The 19,966-nt window shown below is 38.4% G+C and overlaps 1 long non-coding RNA gene across 1 annotated transcript in view; it reads right to left on the bottom strand.

Moving 5' to 3' along the window:
- The window catches only part of LOC125694493 (uncharacterized), a 33,498-nt gene extending 13,809 nt beyond the window's left edge, over nucleotides 1-19,689 (bottom strand). Inside the window, exon 1 of the long non-coding RNA XR_007377585.1 lies at nucleotides 19,379-19,689. This is a non-coding gene — a long non-coding RNA (uncharacterized LOC125694493). The remainder of the gene's footprint in view (nucleotides 1-19,378) is intronic.
- Nucleotides 19,690-19,966: the final 277 nt, after the last annotated feature.

The raw sequence follows: 19,966 nt of genomic DNA, 5'->3' as shown, positions 1-19,966 counted from the left end.
ATTGTTTAATTTTCTTTATAACTGCTGCCTCACAAGATAATGAGCCCTCATAACAGTGTTTTATATAAAAGCACATTATGCCTTTACACAGCACACATAAATGGCCGGTGATTATTAACAATGTTAAAATGTCAGTAGAACCAAGCCAGCATAACAGCATGCATTTAGCTGCCATAAAAGCTGCAAATGACTGCTACATTGTTTTAAAGGAAGCATCTTTAAAAAGCACTTACAAATAGAGGAAAAGAAATATTTGTTATGAGGAATAGAGATTTAGATGAAACGTCAGTCAGATTCATCTTTGCAAAAAGCATCAGTCACAAGAATCAGCTCAGCTCATTGCCGCTGCTATTCGTTTGGAGTTGGAGGATTAGCAACAAAATGCTTCAGAAATATTTTTTGGTTTTGCCTTTGACTTGTTTTCTTTTTCTTGCCATCCCTGGATTTCAGTGTTTTGGAATGCTTTAAGAAAATATTCTCAAAGTAAAACTTCAGAGAGCCCAAATATACACATTTGCCACTGATTTACGATCTGAAAAATGTCCAGCATTTAAATGAAAGTCTAGCAAAGAGTAAAAGGTCTAGACAGGGTAATCACTGTATAAATTATTACAAATATTTTAGAGGCTTTTAGCCTCAAAACGTCACTCATGGCATCATTTTTGACACAATGGGTCTTACTTCCACTCACCGAGGGGAAATTAACACGGTAAGAACTGTGAATTGCAAAGGATTCATGTTTGGCTGTCATTGGTTATTTACACCAATCCTCCAAAGCTATTCTTATGGCTTTGAGATTATTCAACTCATTCGTTAGATTATTTAAAAACCAATTATATTTTTGAACTCAAAAAAAGTCAAAATCTTTTTATTTTTTAAGCTACAAGCGCTGGAGAAAATAGAAGAATGGCATCCTGCAAAATACTAAACTGAATGTTTCAGAAGAAATTGTTTTGCTCCGACAAGCTCACAAGATATACAAATCCATGTAAGTTAAACAAATCATTTTTAATTTTAGCTTATTTAGTTGCAAGGCCACACGCTGCATTTCATTTCATACATTAACTAAAGGTGTTCAAGACCAAATGAGCTTTGAATGTTAATTTCCCCCCCTAAAGATATGGTTTTATAAACAGAAACCTCCAACCCCTTTATTAAAAATGGATGTATAAAGAAATGCAAAATCAAACATTTTTCAGACTGTTGACATAATTAGTTCCCAGTGAGTTTTTTTTTTAAGACTTTTTTTTTTTTACTCCCAACTATTATAATTTCACTTTGCACACAGTAGGGTGTTCAAACACAGTATTCAATAAACATTATATCTTCTTAATTTTAACCACAGTCCTTTTTTCTCCCCTTATGGTTCTTACAAAGCAAATATTTTAGAAACTGAGTGAGCTCGAAGAATAAATTGGTACATCTGTATCATTAATATAATATAGATTTTGTACTAGATAGGTTGGAAGTATTTAAAACATTATGCTAACATATTAATATTTCATTACTGTCATTGGGTACTTAATTGTTAACTGATTTCAGTTGGTGAAAGTTTCCCTTAACCGTACATTAAGTAGATATTGTTTTTCAAAAGCTGGAAATTCATCATCTGTCTCCAGTCAGCTTTAACATTTCACAGGTTTGTAATTAATACACAAGTAACAAAAGCTTAACATTCTTAGAGATGTTAAAAGAGCAATTAATTGAGCCACATTAGTGCAATGCGATCAAAAACAGGGCATCAGTATCCTTAGGGCAAAAATATATTTCAGGTCAAACTTTCCACACATCTGTACACAAACATATACATACATATCTACACACACACATAAAATGGCACATGTCAGACAGACCCTTCCTTTATGGTATATAGTACAAAGCATCAGATTAACTCTTCGCACTGACCGCTTAGTTTATTTGCAATCAGATTTTAAAGCTCGTTTGATTTTTGGTAGGTACAAAAAAGAAACCATTGTCTCATGCTGTATATACTGATTGCCTGGCACCACCCAATGGCAATCATTAGAAATGCAGATGGCAGCTCCCGGTGCACGAAGAAAATTTACCAACTCTTAAACACAGAGAGGAAAATAACCAGCGGGCGTTTTGTCAAGAATAATAAACAGGTATTTTCTGACAAACTATATGAAGTTGGATCAACAAGCACGATTCACACAAACTGTTTTGTGCTGTCTGAAATCCATAGCAAGTCAGTATAATTTGTTAGTGAATACTGTATTTATTCATTTTACAGAACGGCATTAAACTGCAACTTTTCTTACAAAAAGCTTCCAACCAGTTGAGAGGCATTGTTAAGCTTTTTGTGAGCAGAACTTCAGTTGCAGTGCATAACTACAGAGTAGAGGACAAAGCCAGTTCACTTCCAGAAAGTAGAGAAAGACAAATAATTGAATTCAAAGCAGGAGGGGAAGAAAAGCCTTTACTGATTTCTTAGCTACTGCAAACGTTATTCAAACCTTATTTGGTCCACGACACACACTGTGGACAATTAAAATAAACACATACACTCCTCAAACTCCAGTTCCTCTGTTCCTCAATCAGAATAAAAGAAATTATGACCTGCAGGGACAGGAAAGTTGGTGACTCTCAACAAAGAAGCAAAGACTGGAGATGAAGTTGTGACAGTCTTGTTCTAAAAGAGCCATTTTCTATCACAGCCCTCTCTAATCTCAGCCTGACTACGAATTAAAATTAAAGCATGCAGAATTACCACAAAATGCACAGTCAATGTTGTTGGAAAGCCTGAAGTACTTATTGAAGAATCCTTGGAAACAACTTTGTTTCTTCTTCTCTGAAAAGCTGATGAAAATCAAGTTGGTATTGCAACCTATTTTTCATCATTATTCCACTCTAAGCTGTTTTATACTTTGGCACACTCTCTCTTCTTTGTTGCTTTCCTTGTGAAGGCTGATCATTTTTATCAAGTGCCATAATCATTTCTTGCTATTCACTGAACACAGCATTAAAAAGGAAACAGAATTTGGATTGGCCTTTTTTTTCTGTTGTTGTTCCTCAACTGTGCACAAAAGCAATTTAAAGGCTGGAATGGTGAAGCATATTCTTTATTTCACAGATTGCTTACTATAGGCTACTACATTTTGTTGTTGTACAACAGATGGCAACAGAGTGGCAGTCTGACAAAATGGCGTCTGACATGAAAGGACATATGAAGCAAAGGCGTGGAATTGAATGCCTCCATAAGGAAAAAAATTGCATACATTGACATTCATAACACTTATTGAATGTTTATGGAGACCAAACAGTGGACGTTAGCACAATAATGTGGTGAGTGGTGTGTTTCAGCAGTGGCAACAGCGACATGAAAGACAAGCCATGTTGCAGATGGCCATGCACAGCTGTCACACCATGCAATGAAAAGCATCTCAATCACTTTGCCTGCACAAAATGGCAGATTATAGTCAGGGAACCGTGCATCAGCCTAAAGGCATTCTGAATGAAGGTTGCAACGTTATAACATCACAAACTTTGTCAGGAGGGTCCCAGGAATGCTCGCATAGGAACAGGTAGAACACTGTATGCAAGAATGTCCTACTGAACAAATACAATACCAAAGGTGACACTTTCCTGCATTGCATCGTTACTGGTGATGTGGCATCATTCTTACAAGCTGGTATCAAGAATGGGTCTGTAGAAATTTGTGAATTCCACATTTAAGAAAGTGTGCAAAACATAGACCACCATGGGTAAAGTGATGTGCACCTTTTTTTTTTTTTTTTTTTAAGAGTGGGAAAGTAGTGATCCTTCTAGATTTTTCTTAGATTTCCAATTCTGGAAACTGAACAAACCAACAACTCTGACCACTACACCACTGACTGAGCTGAAGGCTCAGACTTGCAGAGTTCAGACAGAAGATGACCATCTCTCCTTTGCAAAACAATAACACTAGGCTCCATACCAGTTTGAAGACGGCGGAGGAGCACACTGTCAATCCTGGCTGGACTGCCCTACAACATCCACCATGTAGTCCAGATTTGGTGCTTTCTGAATCTCAAGCTGATGTTTCATACAAAGTTGAGTTCCTTTTATCTGTTGTATTTTCCGTGAAAATAAACATAAGGTGTTACTTTCAGAGCCAACTGCACAAAATACAGTGAATGGCATAATACATCAAGTTTACTTGCTTCTGTGTATACTGTCATTATTCCCACAGACTTCTGGGATCTAAGAATCAATTGTGTTTAATATTGGATATTCTTAGGAACGAAAAAAAAGATGACTGAAAACATAATTGCATATGACATTTCCTGTGATAATTATTAACTGTTACTTATGACAAATCCAGCAAACTTCAGGTTTCAGAATCAACAGCCAATTTTCAGAGAGATTGCCCTGGATGTCTGAGGGTTAGGAAAGGAAATATTTACACAAGTTTTTTTTCCTCCAGTAGTTCAACACCAAAAACAAAAATCACAGATTCAGGGGTACAGCTCCATACAAGGAATGGGATTCAGCATCAGATTTTACAACACAGGACTCCTGCAGTCACGAGAGCAGCACTTTCATTTCTGTAAAAGCTTCCATAGGAGAGATTCAAAATCCTTCAACAAATTAAGGCATGCAAAACACTCCAGAGGTGAGGAGATACCACTGCATGCAATTTATAAATAGGGTGAAGGTACACAGGGATTTATTAATTTTCCGTGGATCAGGTGACAAGTGTGAAGCATCTTGTGTCCTACCCACTAAGATGTCCTTCCTCCCCTTACTTTATTCTCTAGGCAATAGCCATGCTAATGACAGAGGTTCACAGAATTCACTGAGAGAATGGAAGAGAAGTGATGGTGGATTTTAGCTCTGAAGGAATTATTTGCCAGAAATTCTAAGGCATCAGAAGAAGATTAACAGCAAAGCTTGCAACAATAAATAGTAGAATTTATGTTGTTCTCACAAGGATAAGCTGTTTTCTGAGGACAACACACAAAAATCAACCATATAGAAACAGCTTGAGTTGTCTAAATACGTCTCAGTTAAAAATGTTAATGAAGCTGCAAAGAGAATGCAAATCTACAAGTCCCAGAGCTGGTGTAGTACCATGTATTTTCTAAGTAACAGTGCCTGAGAAGTCCCCTAGCAGCACACAGCAATCCCTGCTAAAGAACTGAGTACCCTTGTAGCACATTAGTGGTCTACACAGCAGCATTCAGTCAGCCTCTTTAATCTGAAGTGCCTTTTTACTTTGTGAGAAATCTAACTCTACTGCAGGGGATTTGAACTGGAGGCCCTTGGATCCAGAATCAGCAACATTACTAACACAAGCGAAGGCAAATCTCCAGTACCTTTTAGCTGGAATCTTAAGAGGCTTGTAAAAAAAACAAGCGACTCTCCCCCTTGCAGAGATCCGAGTTATAAAGGGTAAAACATTCAGCAGGGTTTAAAAGAAACCAATGGAAAAATAAAAAATAAAAATAAAAGCCAGGAAAAGGGGATGCTAAATTATGGAGAAACAGTAGCATGTATGTTGTATCCATTCCAGTTCAGAGTTCACAAGGAATTAAATCCTGGCAGAGCCTGAATGCTTCCAGCTACCTCTGGGCCAAATTCTCCCATCCTTAATGTTTCCTTATGAACTAGCAAAACTGCCTGTAACCCCACAGATCTTTTTTCCCCCACGTCAGATGAGATCTGAAGTACTAAAACGAGAGTGAGACCGACTACAGAACTATTCTGTATCACAGACAGAGGTTTCTCAGTGTAACACCTTCCCCTTAGAGAATGAGGAAAATTGGATGCATCAGAGAGAACAAGCTAAGCGGAGCACAAATATTTCTCACAAAAGCGAGAGGCAAATGATGACTTATTTTCCTGCTTGGTAGTGGGACAACTTGCCTGCTGGTTGGAAGACTTGGAGCCCTTTAAACATCTTCCTCTGGAAACAGCTGCTCCCACCCTGCCAGCTCTGTGTCCTCTTGCTCTGCAGTTCCAGGTGAGATCACCAGCTCTGAACTCCAGCACACTGGGCTGACGGGAAAGCCGAAAGGCTTTCCTGGGGTTTCTGGCTCACGACCTCTAACTTTTTGGGATCATGCCAAAGCACAGCTCTTTCTGTGCTTGTTGGCTCAGCAGTCCTAACAGACTGAACTAAAGCACAGGTCTCTAAAGGACAATTATTCATTAATGCAGTGAGCATACAGCCTTATAACAACTAGGGCAAATACAGCACTTTGGGGTCAGATTCTGCTTTTGTGTAAACATGAAGCGAGTATCTAAATGACACGCGCTCTTGTTTGTGAGTTATGCATCAAAACGCACATGCTCATACAGAAAAGGAAACCTATCCCTTTCATTCAACATTACACAGCAAGTATTGCTCAATTGTGCTCTATTTCTGCATTGCATTTGTTACACCAAAGGGGAGAAATATTCACTACACTGCACAGCTCTCCAAGAGGCACTGTGGTTCAGAGAACTGAGTTCACAGGCTGACTGAAGCAGGATGGTTTCTCTGGAAAAGTTGTGGGATTAAATTGGGAGCACTTGGATCCAAAATTTATGTAGCAATATAAAAATTTAACTCCAGCCAGGATGCACAGCCTTTGCCAAAGCTAGACTGGCGTTAGGTGATTTTGGCAACACTGCTCACAAAGATTACAGTGGAAACCTGGTTGACTGGAAATCAAGTGTAAAAAAAATTGTATGAACCAGAATTTACCTTCAAGCTGGTGTGCTGCAGAAGGGGTGAACCAGGTAGCTGTTATTCTAAATGCCATAAGGTGTATTTAAAAGCACTTTCAAAGCTTTACAATAAGGAAATCCTGATATAGAAGACACCACAAAACCTCACCTGACTAACAGCTTATTCTAAGAAGCAGCACCAAAGTAATGAGAAAAGCCAATGAGCATGGAAAAAGAAGAATTAAATATGTAGCACAGGGGGTTCTGTCATTTCAGCTAATTTCTGTGATCGTTATTCATTAAGTCTTTTGTCTGCATCTACTGATAAAAAGCTTTAATCTCTACACTTCAATACCAAATCTCTGTGAATGACAATTTAAGGCATTTTATTTACCCTGTATTTTTAAAAAATGTGGTAATTAAAATAATCTGTTTTACACTTATTAAAAATAAATTATTGCATATTTTAATGTTTTTCCTCCCTGCAACTTTTTCTTAATTAGTTATTTAAACTGCGTTGAAAATCCCAAGCCAATACATTTCAATATTCATTTTTCTATTTCAATTTTCAAACAAGAAGAAAAGTTCCCCTCTTTAAGCTGAAAATTCAATTAAAAAAGCAGATTAAATACTCATTGGTGTTATTTTACATCGTTCACAGAGGGCTTTCTTTTTTTTTTTTTCCATCAATATTTATTAATGACGACAATCTTGCATGTACCCATTATCTTACATTTATTAGCATCTTTCATCTGAAAGGATCTTGAAGAGCTCTAAAAAAAGGACACTTTTGTAACGAAGATGAGGGACCGATTCACCACCCAAAGCCAAACCTCCTTGGAACAGAAATCCTTCAGCTGTTTAGAAGCCCATAGCAATGCAATGAAAAGCAGAAGAGAGCAGGATTTAGAACAACACGGCCCCATGCCCTCTTGTTCCCATTGGAAAAAAATCTCAGATTATTATGTAATTATTTCTGCTGACCTTTATGATATCAGGCTTTGTAACCTTAAGTAAAGGATATTCCTAAACTAAAAGCACTACACGTAATTTACATAAATTAGCAGAAGGAACTTTCAGTTGCTAATTTAAGCACTGAAGATTGCTGCCACAAACCCTACTAGTTTGCACCTCAGTATTACCAAAGAATTACCAGTAGTACTACCAAAGACAAACTGACCAAAGACAGACTGCCATACCAGACAAGGTACTCAGTAGATGTAAGCAGGTTTTATTGGTTTGCTATGGTCCCAGAGCAATGGTACAGAAGAGACATCCACTCTAGCAGTGCTCTTGGAACCTAGGTGGTTGGACCAGAAGATATTAGAAGTCTATTCCAAGCCCAATGATTCTATGAAACTCATAAGATCAGATGCAGAAACACAAAGCAATCAGCAGTGCCTGTCAGACCATGAACACAACTGCAAAAACCCACGTGGGCTGAAAAATTCAGTTAAAAACATTGCAAAAACTTCCATTAGGTTATTTGGTGTTTTTCAGTCAGCTAGATTTTTTAGATGTTTTTGTATACCACGTATAGGTAAGTGTAACCATGATTTTATCTGTTGTTAAATGTTTCCCTAATAAACATTGTCTTGTTCTTTCATACTGAAAGAACAGAGATAATACATTCTACAACAATCCTGTGTGTATATACATATATACATACATGTAAAACAAATTCCATGTCAAGCTAATCTCTTACATTTCTATCACTTCCCAGCTGGACCTGCAGAGTCCCGTGAAATAGTGAGTGACATCTGATGGGAGCACAGAAGACAGCAACAGGAAAAGCACATCTACACAGCTGTGAATTCCTTGTTAGGAACAAAGAGCACCATAGTCTAACCTCACCCAAACTAATTACTGCCCCCTCGCATATCATTTTTAACGAATCACAGCAGTACTGCACTCAGCTTTTGTGCACACTGGATAGATAATTCCTGATTCCTAAAGGTAGGAGGTAAAAGGGCATAGCTAAAGGTAAAAGGACATAGCAGAAGAGACATGGTAGGTGATGCCAAAATATGAGTGCAGCACTCCCAGATAATTTGCCCTAAGTACACGTCGTCCTAAATGGAGACAAAAGAGGAAACAAAAGCTGTATAATTTCACTGTACAATAACCAATGTTTTCCCAGCCCTCAGCCTTATGTCTTTCAAAAAAGAATGAATCAAATACTTCTTCAGTCCTTCCTCAAGGCCAATCTAGGTGCCCAGATTGTTCTTAAGGCCAGAGTAAGTACAAAGCAGGGCCATTTGGGTTGGGGTTGCTCCCACAGTATTGTTGGTTTGGTATTTGGGGGTTTTTTGTTTGTTTGTTTTGGTTTTTTTTTTTTTTTTTTTTTTTTTTTTGAGGGACAGGAGTGAAGCCTGATGTTTTAATGAACATCAAGTTGAACAGAAGCCAGCAAAGTTTCAGTCCTTGTACACTATATTAATTCTACAGATTGACATTGTTGCATGTAAGCAGAGAACTATAAATTCCATGTCAAATCAAAGCCAAACATACCAACTATCTGTAAGGTATTATTCTGTTAACATCAGCATCTGAAAGCTGCTGGGGACACAGACTTTTTCGAGTCCAGGCAAGTCCTGGGCAGGGTTTGAGAAACCCTTTGCCTGAAGAACTTTGATGGACAAGTCCTGGGCAAGGGTTGTGAAATCCTTTGTCAGAAGGACACAGGTGGACAAGGCCAGGGGCAACGAGAGAGATGAGCTGCAGCTAAATAGCTGTGAAGTGCTTTTTTTGTGAGGACTTATCTCAGGATGATGGCCATCTCAGGGAGCACTCAATGACTTGTCACGAAGGCAAGAGAACAAGAAGGATCAAAGAGGAACCGAAAACCACGAGGATAGGTTCCCCCGCGGACCTTCAAACGCCGTGCGACGGGACCGCTGCTGGATCCTGGTGGCGGCTATCCGCGCTATACGCAATTCTTGCTTCTTTCCTCTCTTTTCTATCGCCCTCCTTCCCTTCCCCGTCTCCCTGATTAGGTTTTGCAATAAATTGGTCGGACCAACATATGAACCGTTGTTTCTTAATCTCACACCGGATATACAGATATTAAAAGAACCTCATCTCCCTCCTATAAAGTGCAGTGAGACACTGTCATATGTTTATTAATGAAAATTGGGGGAGGTACATATATGCACATCATTATTCTGTACTAGATATGCAAATTCTCATTCTATAGGAATTACACCGTTGCAAAGCAGAGCCAGTAAAGCTCTACACTTAACACTCTATCCTTGTGGGGATACTGCATGAAAAAGCTCTATGTTTTTAAAGATAAATTACATTTTTTTCCTGTATAATTGAGTCACACTTTTCATGTAGCACTCAGCCTAGGGATGTCTGCAGGAGAAAAGAACAATATCTTACTAAATCCCTTTTAGGATCATTAAATTTAGATCACAAAACTCTCGCAGGCATGCAATTCCAAACATGTCACAGAAACAAAAGGAGCAACAACAAAAAATGACAAGCTTCCCTTACATTATTTTCCCTCTTTACAATGATGTTTAAGGTAGCAAAGTGTTAATGAATTCAGTACAATGTATGATGCATTGTGTTGGAACTTTTATATTGTTGAAAAATTGTCATATTTAGTTAGGCAGCTGCATGGAGGAAAAAAGCTCTGACAATATCTAATTGAGTCTATTTTTACTGTCTTTCAGATAACATTGTTAGAATTATGTACTGTACATATTTCTTATTTTTAGACTCATACTCCCTCCCCCCTCTTCACAGCCCTTCACTGCAACAGTGTTCTACTACAGCTGATAGAAATCCAGGTCATTTTTTTATTTTTTATTTTTTTAAACACAAGAAGAGTGAGCTTTATGCTGTAATATTGAAATAAGGCTACCAGCCATTATGTTAATCATTATTAATATCAGAGCATTCAGAACACGTGCCTCTTAAAAGCTGGTCCTTACTTAGAATGCCGACTCCAACACTAAAGCTTCAAGCTCTGTTTTCTCCTTTATCATATGCTTCTTGGGCAACCTTGAGCTACACAGTTTGTAGGAAAAAAGTAGGAGAGAGTGTGGGATATGCACACATTTTTTTCCTATTTTAAGAAACCAGGAGCCATCCAATACAAAGACTGCCTTTTTGTTGTGTATGTTGTTTCCAACATAAGATCTTCTACGTGTGTATGGGAAAAGTTAAGTATTGTCACGGAATTCTTATAGGGCTTTTACATCTCTTACCATTACAACTTTGTCTTATTAGCTTATTCTCAGTCTTTCGTATTTCTCCTAAATCTCGATTTCTCACATTTTTGCAGAAAACCAGGAAGATATGGTAGAAAAATCACCAGCCAATCATTTTCCCCAGAGCTGGAGAAGCACACCTCATGCCCCATTTTTTGAAGTATTCAGGTTCTCTGCTTGAACTGACTAGGTGAATGTCATGATAGCCACCAGGAGTGTCAGGAGCCAAGATTTCAGGCTGACAGTTGTTTTTTGTTTTTTTTTTTTTTGTTTTTTTTTTTTTGTTTTTTTTTTAAAGGAATTAAGTCACTTGTGGATGCATGCACAACACCACCACCGCAAAAGCAGAGAAAGTTATTCTTCTGAACAAACAGCTAGAAGGAAAGAGAGCTGCACCTTCAGTTTGTGCAAATGGAGATCACCTATCCTGCTTCTGCACAGAATAGCAGCATACCAAACCAAATAAAGAAAGCCAGACGGGTCAAATAGCCCTCAACCTCTTTTCTCAGGAAGAATTTTTAAAGGCAGAGGGTGGTCAAGCATTGGAATGGGCTCTTAAAAGAGAAAGGAGGGAGAAAGGAGGGAGGGAGAAAGGAGGGAGGGAGGAGAGAGAAAGGAGGGAGAGTGTTGTTTAAAGATGCTTTTGCATTGAATCAAGGAATTGACTTCTAAGAACAGGACCTTCAAGGAAAATTTCAGCTAGTCACGACTCAACAAAGAGCTTGCAATACATATGTTGGAGAGGTTGTCAATAGCTGGGCTACATAAGGAAAAAAAATATTGTTAAAAAAAAAAAAACAAACAGAACTATTTCAGGGACAAGATGCAGAAGACAAGAAGCAAGTATTTTGAAAATAGAAAAGCAAGCCATCTCACAATGGCAGCTCAGCTTGCTTATTCTGAGTTTGAGACTTGTCTGGTTAGTTCCTACTAGCAACATCAATTATTAGCTCCAGAAAAGCCAAGGAAAAACACCTCTTCTTGCACTTGGATGAATGTATTTTTATGTGGGTAAATTGATATGTCTAAAATCCAGAAACTGGAACTAGTGCACTGAACTGGAAAAACATTTTGTTTTACCTTTTTTCTTATTCTCCCTGCAGCAATAAAAACATCGACTTCAGAATGAAAATCAAGACATCATTTTGCATAAAACTGATAGAGCAAAATACAAATTGCGTACCTCTTCTTCCTCTTACCCTTTTGTTGTTTACTGCATGACAGCCCTCATACTCTTCACAAAAACTTAACATAGAAACATTGTTCCAAGTGACTTAAGCTACTGGAAGCTTCCTGACACCGGGGACTGTGATTATTAGAACAGGCATAAAAAAAAAAAAAAAAAAAGGTGAAAATAGAACTCAGAAAGCATGGCAATCTTAGGACAGAATAGCTGGGATTTAATGAGGAATCGTACCTGTGAAACCCAATAGCCAGAACAAAATTAGCCATTCAGGGCAACTTACTCAAAATAGTTCTTGGAGTAATTTAACAGCACAAGGGCTTCAAACCATTATAGAGTGCAGCTATATGTACAAGTAACAAATGCATGAGTTAGTAGACCTGCTCCTCTGTTACAGATGCCCAGAGGCTATGGTCAGACATCCAGGATATGAAAATGGATACCCCACATAATCAAGACCATAATGCCCACGGCATTCACTTCCATTTAGCCTGCAGGCTTCTGAAAGTGCAGGGAAAAGTCCAGTCGATTATTGGAACAGGCATTGCACATGTATCACCAAAGAGAGCAAACTTCTCTAATATGATAACATTACTTTTTATTTTTCATGAGTTTCTTGATTTACACTGCATAATATACTGGCCAGAACACATGGATTCATGAATCAATAAGCTTGTGAGCAAACTCTTCCGTTATTAAAAAAAAGTATAATTTTTATGTGCAGATCCACACAAAGACTAAAAATGGAGTGCTAGCAACTTTCTAGGCTGAACTGTAATAACCTTAATGCAAATTCTGCCTGTATCACTCCGCCTGTTTTCAGTAGAGGTGAGGATGGGGTCTCACATGAAAAGGTTTTATAAAAATAAATCACATCTCCTTAACTACTACTTTTACTGTCTAGTGTTATAATGTGACTGCATATAAAATAATAACTGCTGATAAGAAAAAAAACAGAAGTACTTAGTAAAGGAAATTTCCGCTTTCTGAATGCAAGGTGAGCTCTAGCCTCAGTGATTACTGTGGCATTTATTATTTATAGTATATTTTTGAAAATAAATATGCCAAGGGATGTTTGGGGATGGTTTTTGGGGGGTGGGTTGGTATATATTTTTTTCTTGTTGGTTTTGTGGAGTGTGTAACCTGGCTTAACTGTCTACTATACATACGCAATGTTAGCATTTAATAGCAATTAATCTAACAGTCATTTTAGATTTCCAAGCTATACACAGCATAACTGTACGCACAAAACTCCTGCAGAAACAGAATTTGAGAGCACTAGCTGGACTACAAGCTTCTGGCCCCATAGTTGTACATTTCACATCAGGTCTGTCTTAAGCTGATGAGTCTCCATTTTGGAGATGATAACTTTGGTCCACAAAGCTCATGGAAGACAATTCTAGTCTCACTGCTCTGATAGTTAAAACTTCAACCTAGAACAACTCAAGGCCATTTCACACCATTTGTTCTTGAGTGTTCAGAGTTCTTCAACTTGCACCTCCCCTTTATCTACACAGTGCACTTCTATTCAGTTCCTCTCTGGTCTATTCTTTCCCTCCTGTCCTCACACTGCCTTTGTTTCTTAGCAGTAACTATTAAATTAACAATACAAAACCAATTGAACAGTTTCCTTAAGAATTACTAATAAATTCCTGTTAATTGCATACTTGAGAAAAGAATATTCATTTCCATTTTGTAAAGTTATGCAAGTAATTTATGCAAGCATTCCACTGAATGTGCATACATGTAAGACTCACAATTGTTACTAGCAACTGAATTATTAAATAGCTCAACATAACATAAGCAAAAACAGACACCGCTTTTGTGTCAACAAGAGCAATGACAGCCACTGACAGAAAATACTGTGGGGCTATTAGTTCTGCTTATAGCAAAGTCAGTTTTCAGAGTGGCTTTGCAGGACGTTTCCTGCGAAAGAAGTAGGACTGTTGGAGTTGCAGAAGTAGGACTGTTATCTCCAATTCTGGCAATTGTCAAAGAAAGTACACTGCATTATATACACAATTTATTTCCTCCAGCACACTACATACCAGCAATTCTTACATCTGAGTAAGAACTCTGGGCCAAGGCTGAGGTTTGTGAACAAGTTTCTGCCATAAGTGTCAGCCTTGCACCATCTTTCACTTTGAGAAATACTCTCAATTAAAATTACCAGTGATCAATTACACATTTTTATCTCTAAGTAACCACTGAAAAGTCACTGCAAAGAAACAAAGATGTTCATGCATGGTCAAAGTTCCAAAGAAGCACGTGAAAAGCAGAAGGCTTTGTTTTATCTCTTTACTGCATTTCCTGCTTATAATGTAGAATGCTAAATGGTAGGAATTCAAAGGCTAGAAAGTAAACTCAATTTTAGGAAATCAGAAAAAAATAGTTGAACTTTTTAAGCCAATGCACAATCCATTTGTAAATGTAGAAAATTAAGCCTTCCGCATGGTTTGAGGCTTTATCAAATTTACACCCTTAATATTTAAAATTATGCAATTGCTTCAAGGCCTCCCTCCATCTCTTTCAGAAAGTCTAGTACAAAACTTTCATTAAAAGAGAATACTCTTGTGGAGCCAAATCATTTGCCTGCATCCTATTTAAGGATGTTCTTATTTTACAGGTTACTACGTGCAATACATGTCTATCTTGTAGGGCTGTAACTCACACCAACTAAAAGGGATGAGTTGCAGTTCAACTGGTGAGCTGGTTACTTGTGAGAAATGAATTCATCTGGCAGCTCCACCTGATTAATCAAATGTGAAGTTTGCATTTTGAAAATAACTCTGCTTTTCTTTCCCTCAATTTCACAGCCCAGTTGCTTTTTTTGTTGCTCTTTTTTCACATTTATCACTTCTCACGCACTACTTTTCTCCTCAGTCTCTGCACTGCCTACCTTGCTCTCTATCATACACCATCTCGCTGGGGATCGACTTCATTTTCTACAATTCTCCCTCTTCAGGATCATTCCCACATGAATTAATCCTCTTTGCAGGAATTTCTCATTCCTACCAAGTCCTGCAGGGCTTGTAGCCTGATACTCACCTCAAATTGCACACATGGATCATGCAAAGCAACAAGCACCCCTCTGGGTTGCAGCCTGCTGCACTCTGCACCAGAGCTCTGGAAAAATCACAGCAGCAGGGTGCCCCGTGCTTATGAAGGCAAACAGCAAGACTTTTGCCTCTGCAGGTCAGGTGCTTCTCTGCTAGGCAGTAGAGAGAACATGCCATTGACTGCTGCTTTGGATCATCAGAAATATGCTGAGCAGATAGTCAAACACACTCCAGCTGTCTTCTCTAACCACAGGTCTTACTGCCTACATAAGGAATTTCCCAAACATCCCTCCTCAATGGGAGATGGGCAGCGTACGTATCAAAAACTAGGATTATTCTATGCAGGATAACCAAAGAATGAAAGCAAAAAGGAGAGTTAGGACCTGAGACCTAGCTTTTGTCCTCAAACATCTCTCCCTCTGAAGTCAGAGCAGACCTCAGACTCTGGTCATCTGATTTGAAGACCAAAAATATCATTCACTAACTGCAACTAATGACTGGTTTTGCAACTCAACAACAGCAAACATTCTCATATCCCATCTACTCATCAAGAGACCAACTCTGTAATAGAGCTTACACAAAACAAAATCCATCTATGCTCTCTCTGTCCCTACATTGAGATGAGGTATCTTCTGTCCTTTGGTGCTGATCATAATCAAAGCAGAGAATCTTCCCCATTTATTGATTTCAGAACCTTGAAGGTTTGGAAATGACATCGTTGCCTTCCAAGCTGAAGAGGTTGGAAGACACAGCACAGACAAAGGAAAAAAAATGATAATTAAAAAAAGGAAGAGTAGCAAACAAAGAAAGCTGGTCTTTATCTTCTGAAAGCATTTATTCAGCAGCTCAGAATTGGTCCACAGAGCACAATCCACTTGTCCTAGCTTTTCCAAGCCATTAGAGCAAGACAACTCCACTGGCACTCCAGCTGAAGGGATAGTGGGCTGCAGATAGGGGCCCACTAGATAAGGGGGAAAGGTAGTTGAACCCTTCCATACATCAGCTATTGCTGTATGTTAGGTAATGGTAGTAAAAAGAGACTACACAAAAGAGCACATCTGCACCAAGGCAAGTAAAGGGATAACCATGCATTTGACCTTTCATCAACGCCAGCTCAAATTGCTCCACCATGCCTACAGTCACATACTGACCCACTTGCAGAAAGGAAGTTATTTATCCCACTGATCTCCTGTAAACCTCATCTTCTGTGTGATGTGAAAATAATATCAAAATCCTATTTACTTCCTTACTCAGGCTGGTTCAATGGACTTTTCACAAGCAAGAGAAAAAGCAAAAATGCAACCCTTTCTCTGTCACAGAGTAGGGAAGTTCCTTTCTGAAGGAATGCAAGATCCCAAACTCTTTGGCACATATATTGTGCAGTGACACAAAACAGTGCAGGAAGAAAGCACTATTTGACCTCTTCTTTTACTGACAGTAAGCACAACAAACATGTGGGTTGCATCTCCGCAGTGAGAAGTGCAGATAAATTCTTAATTTATTTAATGTTATCAAGGGCCGGAAGTACTCTATGACAAGGTCCACTGCAAACTCAGGCTTTCATTAAGAGATTATTTTATCACCATAGAAAGAAATATTTAGAGATGGGTTGACCTGAAGCTTGTGAAAACTATCGTGTTACAGACATCTTCAGGACATTAGAACATAAAAAAAAAAGAAACTTCTGGATTTAGAACAGATTCAGTAATTTAACCTTTTCAGAATAAGTGTCACTTCCTCAATTTTATTTGAAAAAAGCACAAGGACTTTAATTAAAAATGTATATATTTCACCTACAAGTAGCCCAAGTCTCCACAGTAATAGCTGGCTCATTTGACACTACATTCTTTGTCAGCTTTTCTCTGCTGAAACAGAGATCTTCATCCATTCTTTTTCAGTATCTGATACTGATCTGACATCAGCCAATATGGGAAGTTCTTTCTTGAACTCAGGTGTGACAATAACAATATCACGATACTTCATGCTGTATGGCAGCTCTCTGATGCAAAGAATCTCACCTAGAGGAACTTTCAACCTTTGTCTGCAGTTGGAGAGGACCCCACGAGGATCATCAAGTTCAACACAAGTTTTTGTGATCCCTTTCAACCCTCTTATATTTATTTATTTTTATAGTTACTGACTTTTTTGCCTCAAAAACTTGTATATATGATAAAAATAATAATCATTAAGAGATCAAGCCCTAGTCTTGCCTTCTACTCCTTAGCTACTGATTGTTAAAGAAAACTAATCATCATCAAAACTCCTTGCAGCAGGCACAATACCAATACCTTCTACAGATCTTCAGTGGAGATGCTGTTTTTCAGCAGAGACATAATCAGGCCCAACTTATGTTAACAGCTCCAGGAAAAGAAGACGGAAGCCAATTAAACCTATCTGAGTCTAAACCTCCCTTATGACAAGCTGTGCCTTTGCAGAACACATTCTAGTACTTTGATGCCACTGCCACAGATATTCACTTAGAACTACAGCAACAAGTGTCATTTTCACAATGCCAAGAACACAATGAGTGTCATACCTCATACTCTCATATCCCGGCTGCAGCACAACCAAAAATAATTTTAAAAACTGAGAACAGCCTCCTTGGGAAAAGCCTGGAATTTCAAGCCTTGGCACTGTTTATGCATGCTATGATTTCTTATGCATAGACTCTACAGCATGAAAAACCTACATCAAATATGACAGTCTTCTGAAGGTTCTGTGTGGGTTTCAAGAAATCACTTTGCACATTCCAGCACTAGTAGGTACCCACACGGAGTTATGAATAACTCCCAATGTGCCTCAAAGCCAGCAAGCCTCTGGCACCACTTCAAGGTTTGCCTAGACAAGCACAGTTTTCGTATGACTGTCACATTAGATACAGGTAATATTTTAGAATAGGATATTCTATATATGAAGCACTCTCTTAAGAGAGGATCACCAAAGTGCTCTTCCCTTACAGATGTGCAAATAGACTATTAAGCCTAGTTTCATATTTGCTAGTCTGTTCTCCTCCAAAGCTTCTCACATCAGCCATATTTCTACGCAAAGGGAACGTGCATCAGATTCATCAACAAACAAGCTGGGTAGAGACATGCCATACACCAACGTCATTCACTACACAGGCCTCTTGCAAATAGCTGACATCTTCATTTCCTTTATATATACACACATCTTGTGAAATTTTTTTGTTTTGTTTCTGTTTTTTAAATCAACACCTCCATAACAGTAAGAGCATGATTTGTTCTCATTCAAGGAAGTAAAATCAGTATTATTTGACCCACCAAAGCAAAGTCCAACTCTAGAACGAATCTAGAATTTCAGTTTACTCTCAAATCTAGTTCAAGAGCTCTGAAAGTACATCTATATTTGCACTGTGTTCTTGTTTGGCAGATAAATGATGAAATCGCTCAGATTTCTTGATGCTTTCAGCTGATGGTAGGCAGATTTTATATGCTTTTCTTTAACTAATTTCTAGTTTAAAGAAAAAATAAAAAAATACATCCAGGAATGAATGAGAGCATTAGCCTCCACACATTCTATATTTCATGCTATTTACTACTGGATAGCCCCAGAATATTTGCAGCTGGCTGTACTGTGTTTCGTACAATGCAGCTCTTTATCAAGGTTTTTTATCAAAGAACTGTGGTTTAGCACAGAATGAGGCAGCACTGTATTGAAGTTGTAATGTGTCTCAGGTTACTAGATTGCATTTTTGATAACTTGGTATTAAAGTGCTTAACACAAAATAAAAATCAATATCTAAGAAGCACAAGTAAGAAAAGCTCTATTTAGAGACCGAATAAATTATAACATTATGTTGATTTCGCCTTACTTTCTATATTAAAACAAGTGGCTTTGAAGAAATACAAGTGAATCTCCCTATTATTTACTTTTTGAGGAAAATTTAATACTAAACTTTTGCTAGCAGAAAGTCAGGGGTGCGAGGACATGGGATTTGCAACCAACACAGCTGTGCTGGCAAGCAGCCCTAGCATAGATGTGGTTTTACTGTGGCAAAATGAAGCTTTTGCCAGCATAGCTAATTTCTCTCTTGGGAATTAGTTTTGCCAGTACAGCTGTATCCAGACCAGGGACATTTCAGTGGTGTTACAGACTTTTAGAGCTCTACTGTCACTGACTTTCAAGTGCAGGCATGGTTTTAGTTTCAGCCCAACAGTGGTTTGCCAATTGAAAGCTGGGGGTAATATTCACTGAGAGTACAGCCACAAACAACTAAAAACCAACAAATCAGAAAAAGTTACCTTGTCCCTCCAATATTGTTTCCACTGTCCTGCGGTTGGAAGTAAGGTCTTCTTAATATACTCCCTTAGATATCACACAACAGCTTTTACTGCCACAGCCAGTAATTCCACCAGTTGAAAAGGAAGCACATATACGACCTCCATCATAGCAAAGCTTCATTTCTTTCAGCGTCATTCTTTTCACAACTGCCTTCAACCATCTTATCCTTTTTTTCCTTTTCACAGAAGCCTAGTTACTATACCTCCCCTCACACCTCTTGCCTTTCTTTTTTGTTCTGACACCTTCCTCTAAGCGCAAGAATTTAAACTGTCCCTCTGCCTCTCTCTTCCAGCTATTTCAGGTGTAAAACTTACTCCCCACCAAGCTTCCAATCTCTACTCTGTTTTGCAGCTGACACCATTAGTAATAATTAGCATCAGCTGCAGCTCCCCCACCTAGTCATGGTCGCTGCCCAGCTGCTCATTTTGAAGGACTTTTCAGTGTGCTACTTCTGATACACTGCTGAAGTTGCTTTTCTAACCTCTACACTTTCTTACCAGTTTCTTACCAGGAGGCAAGCATTATTGTCTCCTGCCTGCAGTTATCTT

This window comes from Lagopus muta, chromosome 6 (assembly GCF_023343835.1).
Source record: "Lagopus muta isolate bLagMut1 chromosome 6, bLagMut1 primary, whole genome shotgun sequence".
In the NCBI taxonomy this organism is placed as follows: Eukaryota; Metazoa; Chordata; class Aves; order Galliformes; family Phasianidae; genus Lagopus; species Lagopus muta.
Note: the sequence above shows the minus strand (reverse complement) of the source record. Positions and strands in the feature narration are given on the sequence as shown.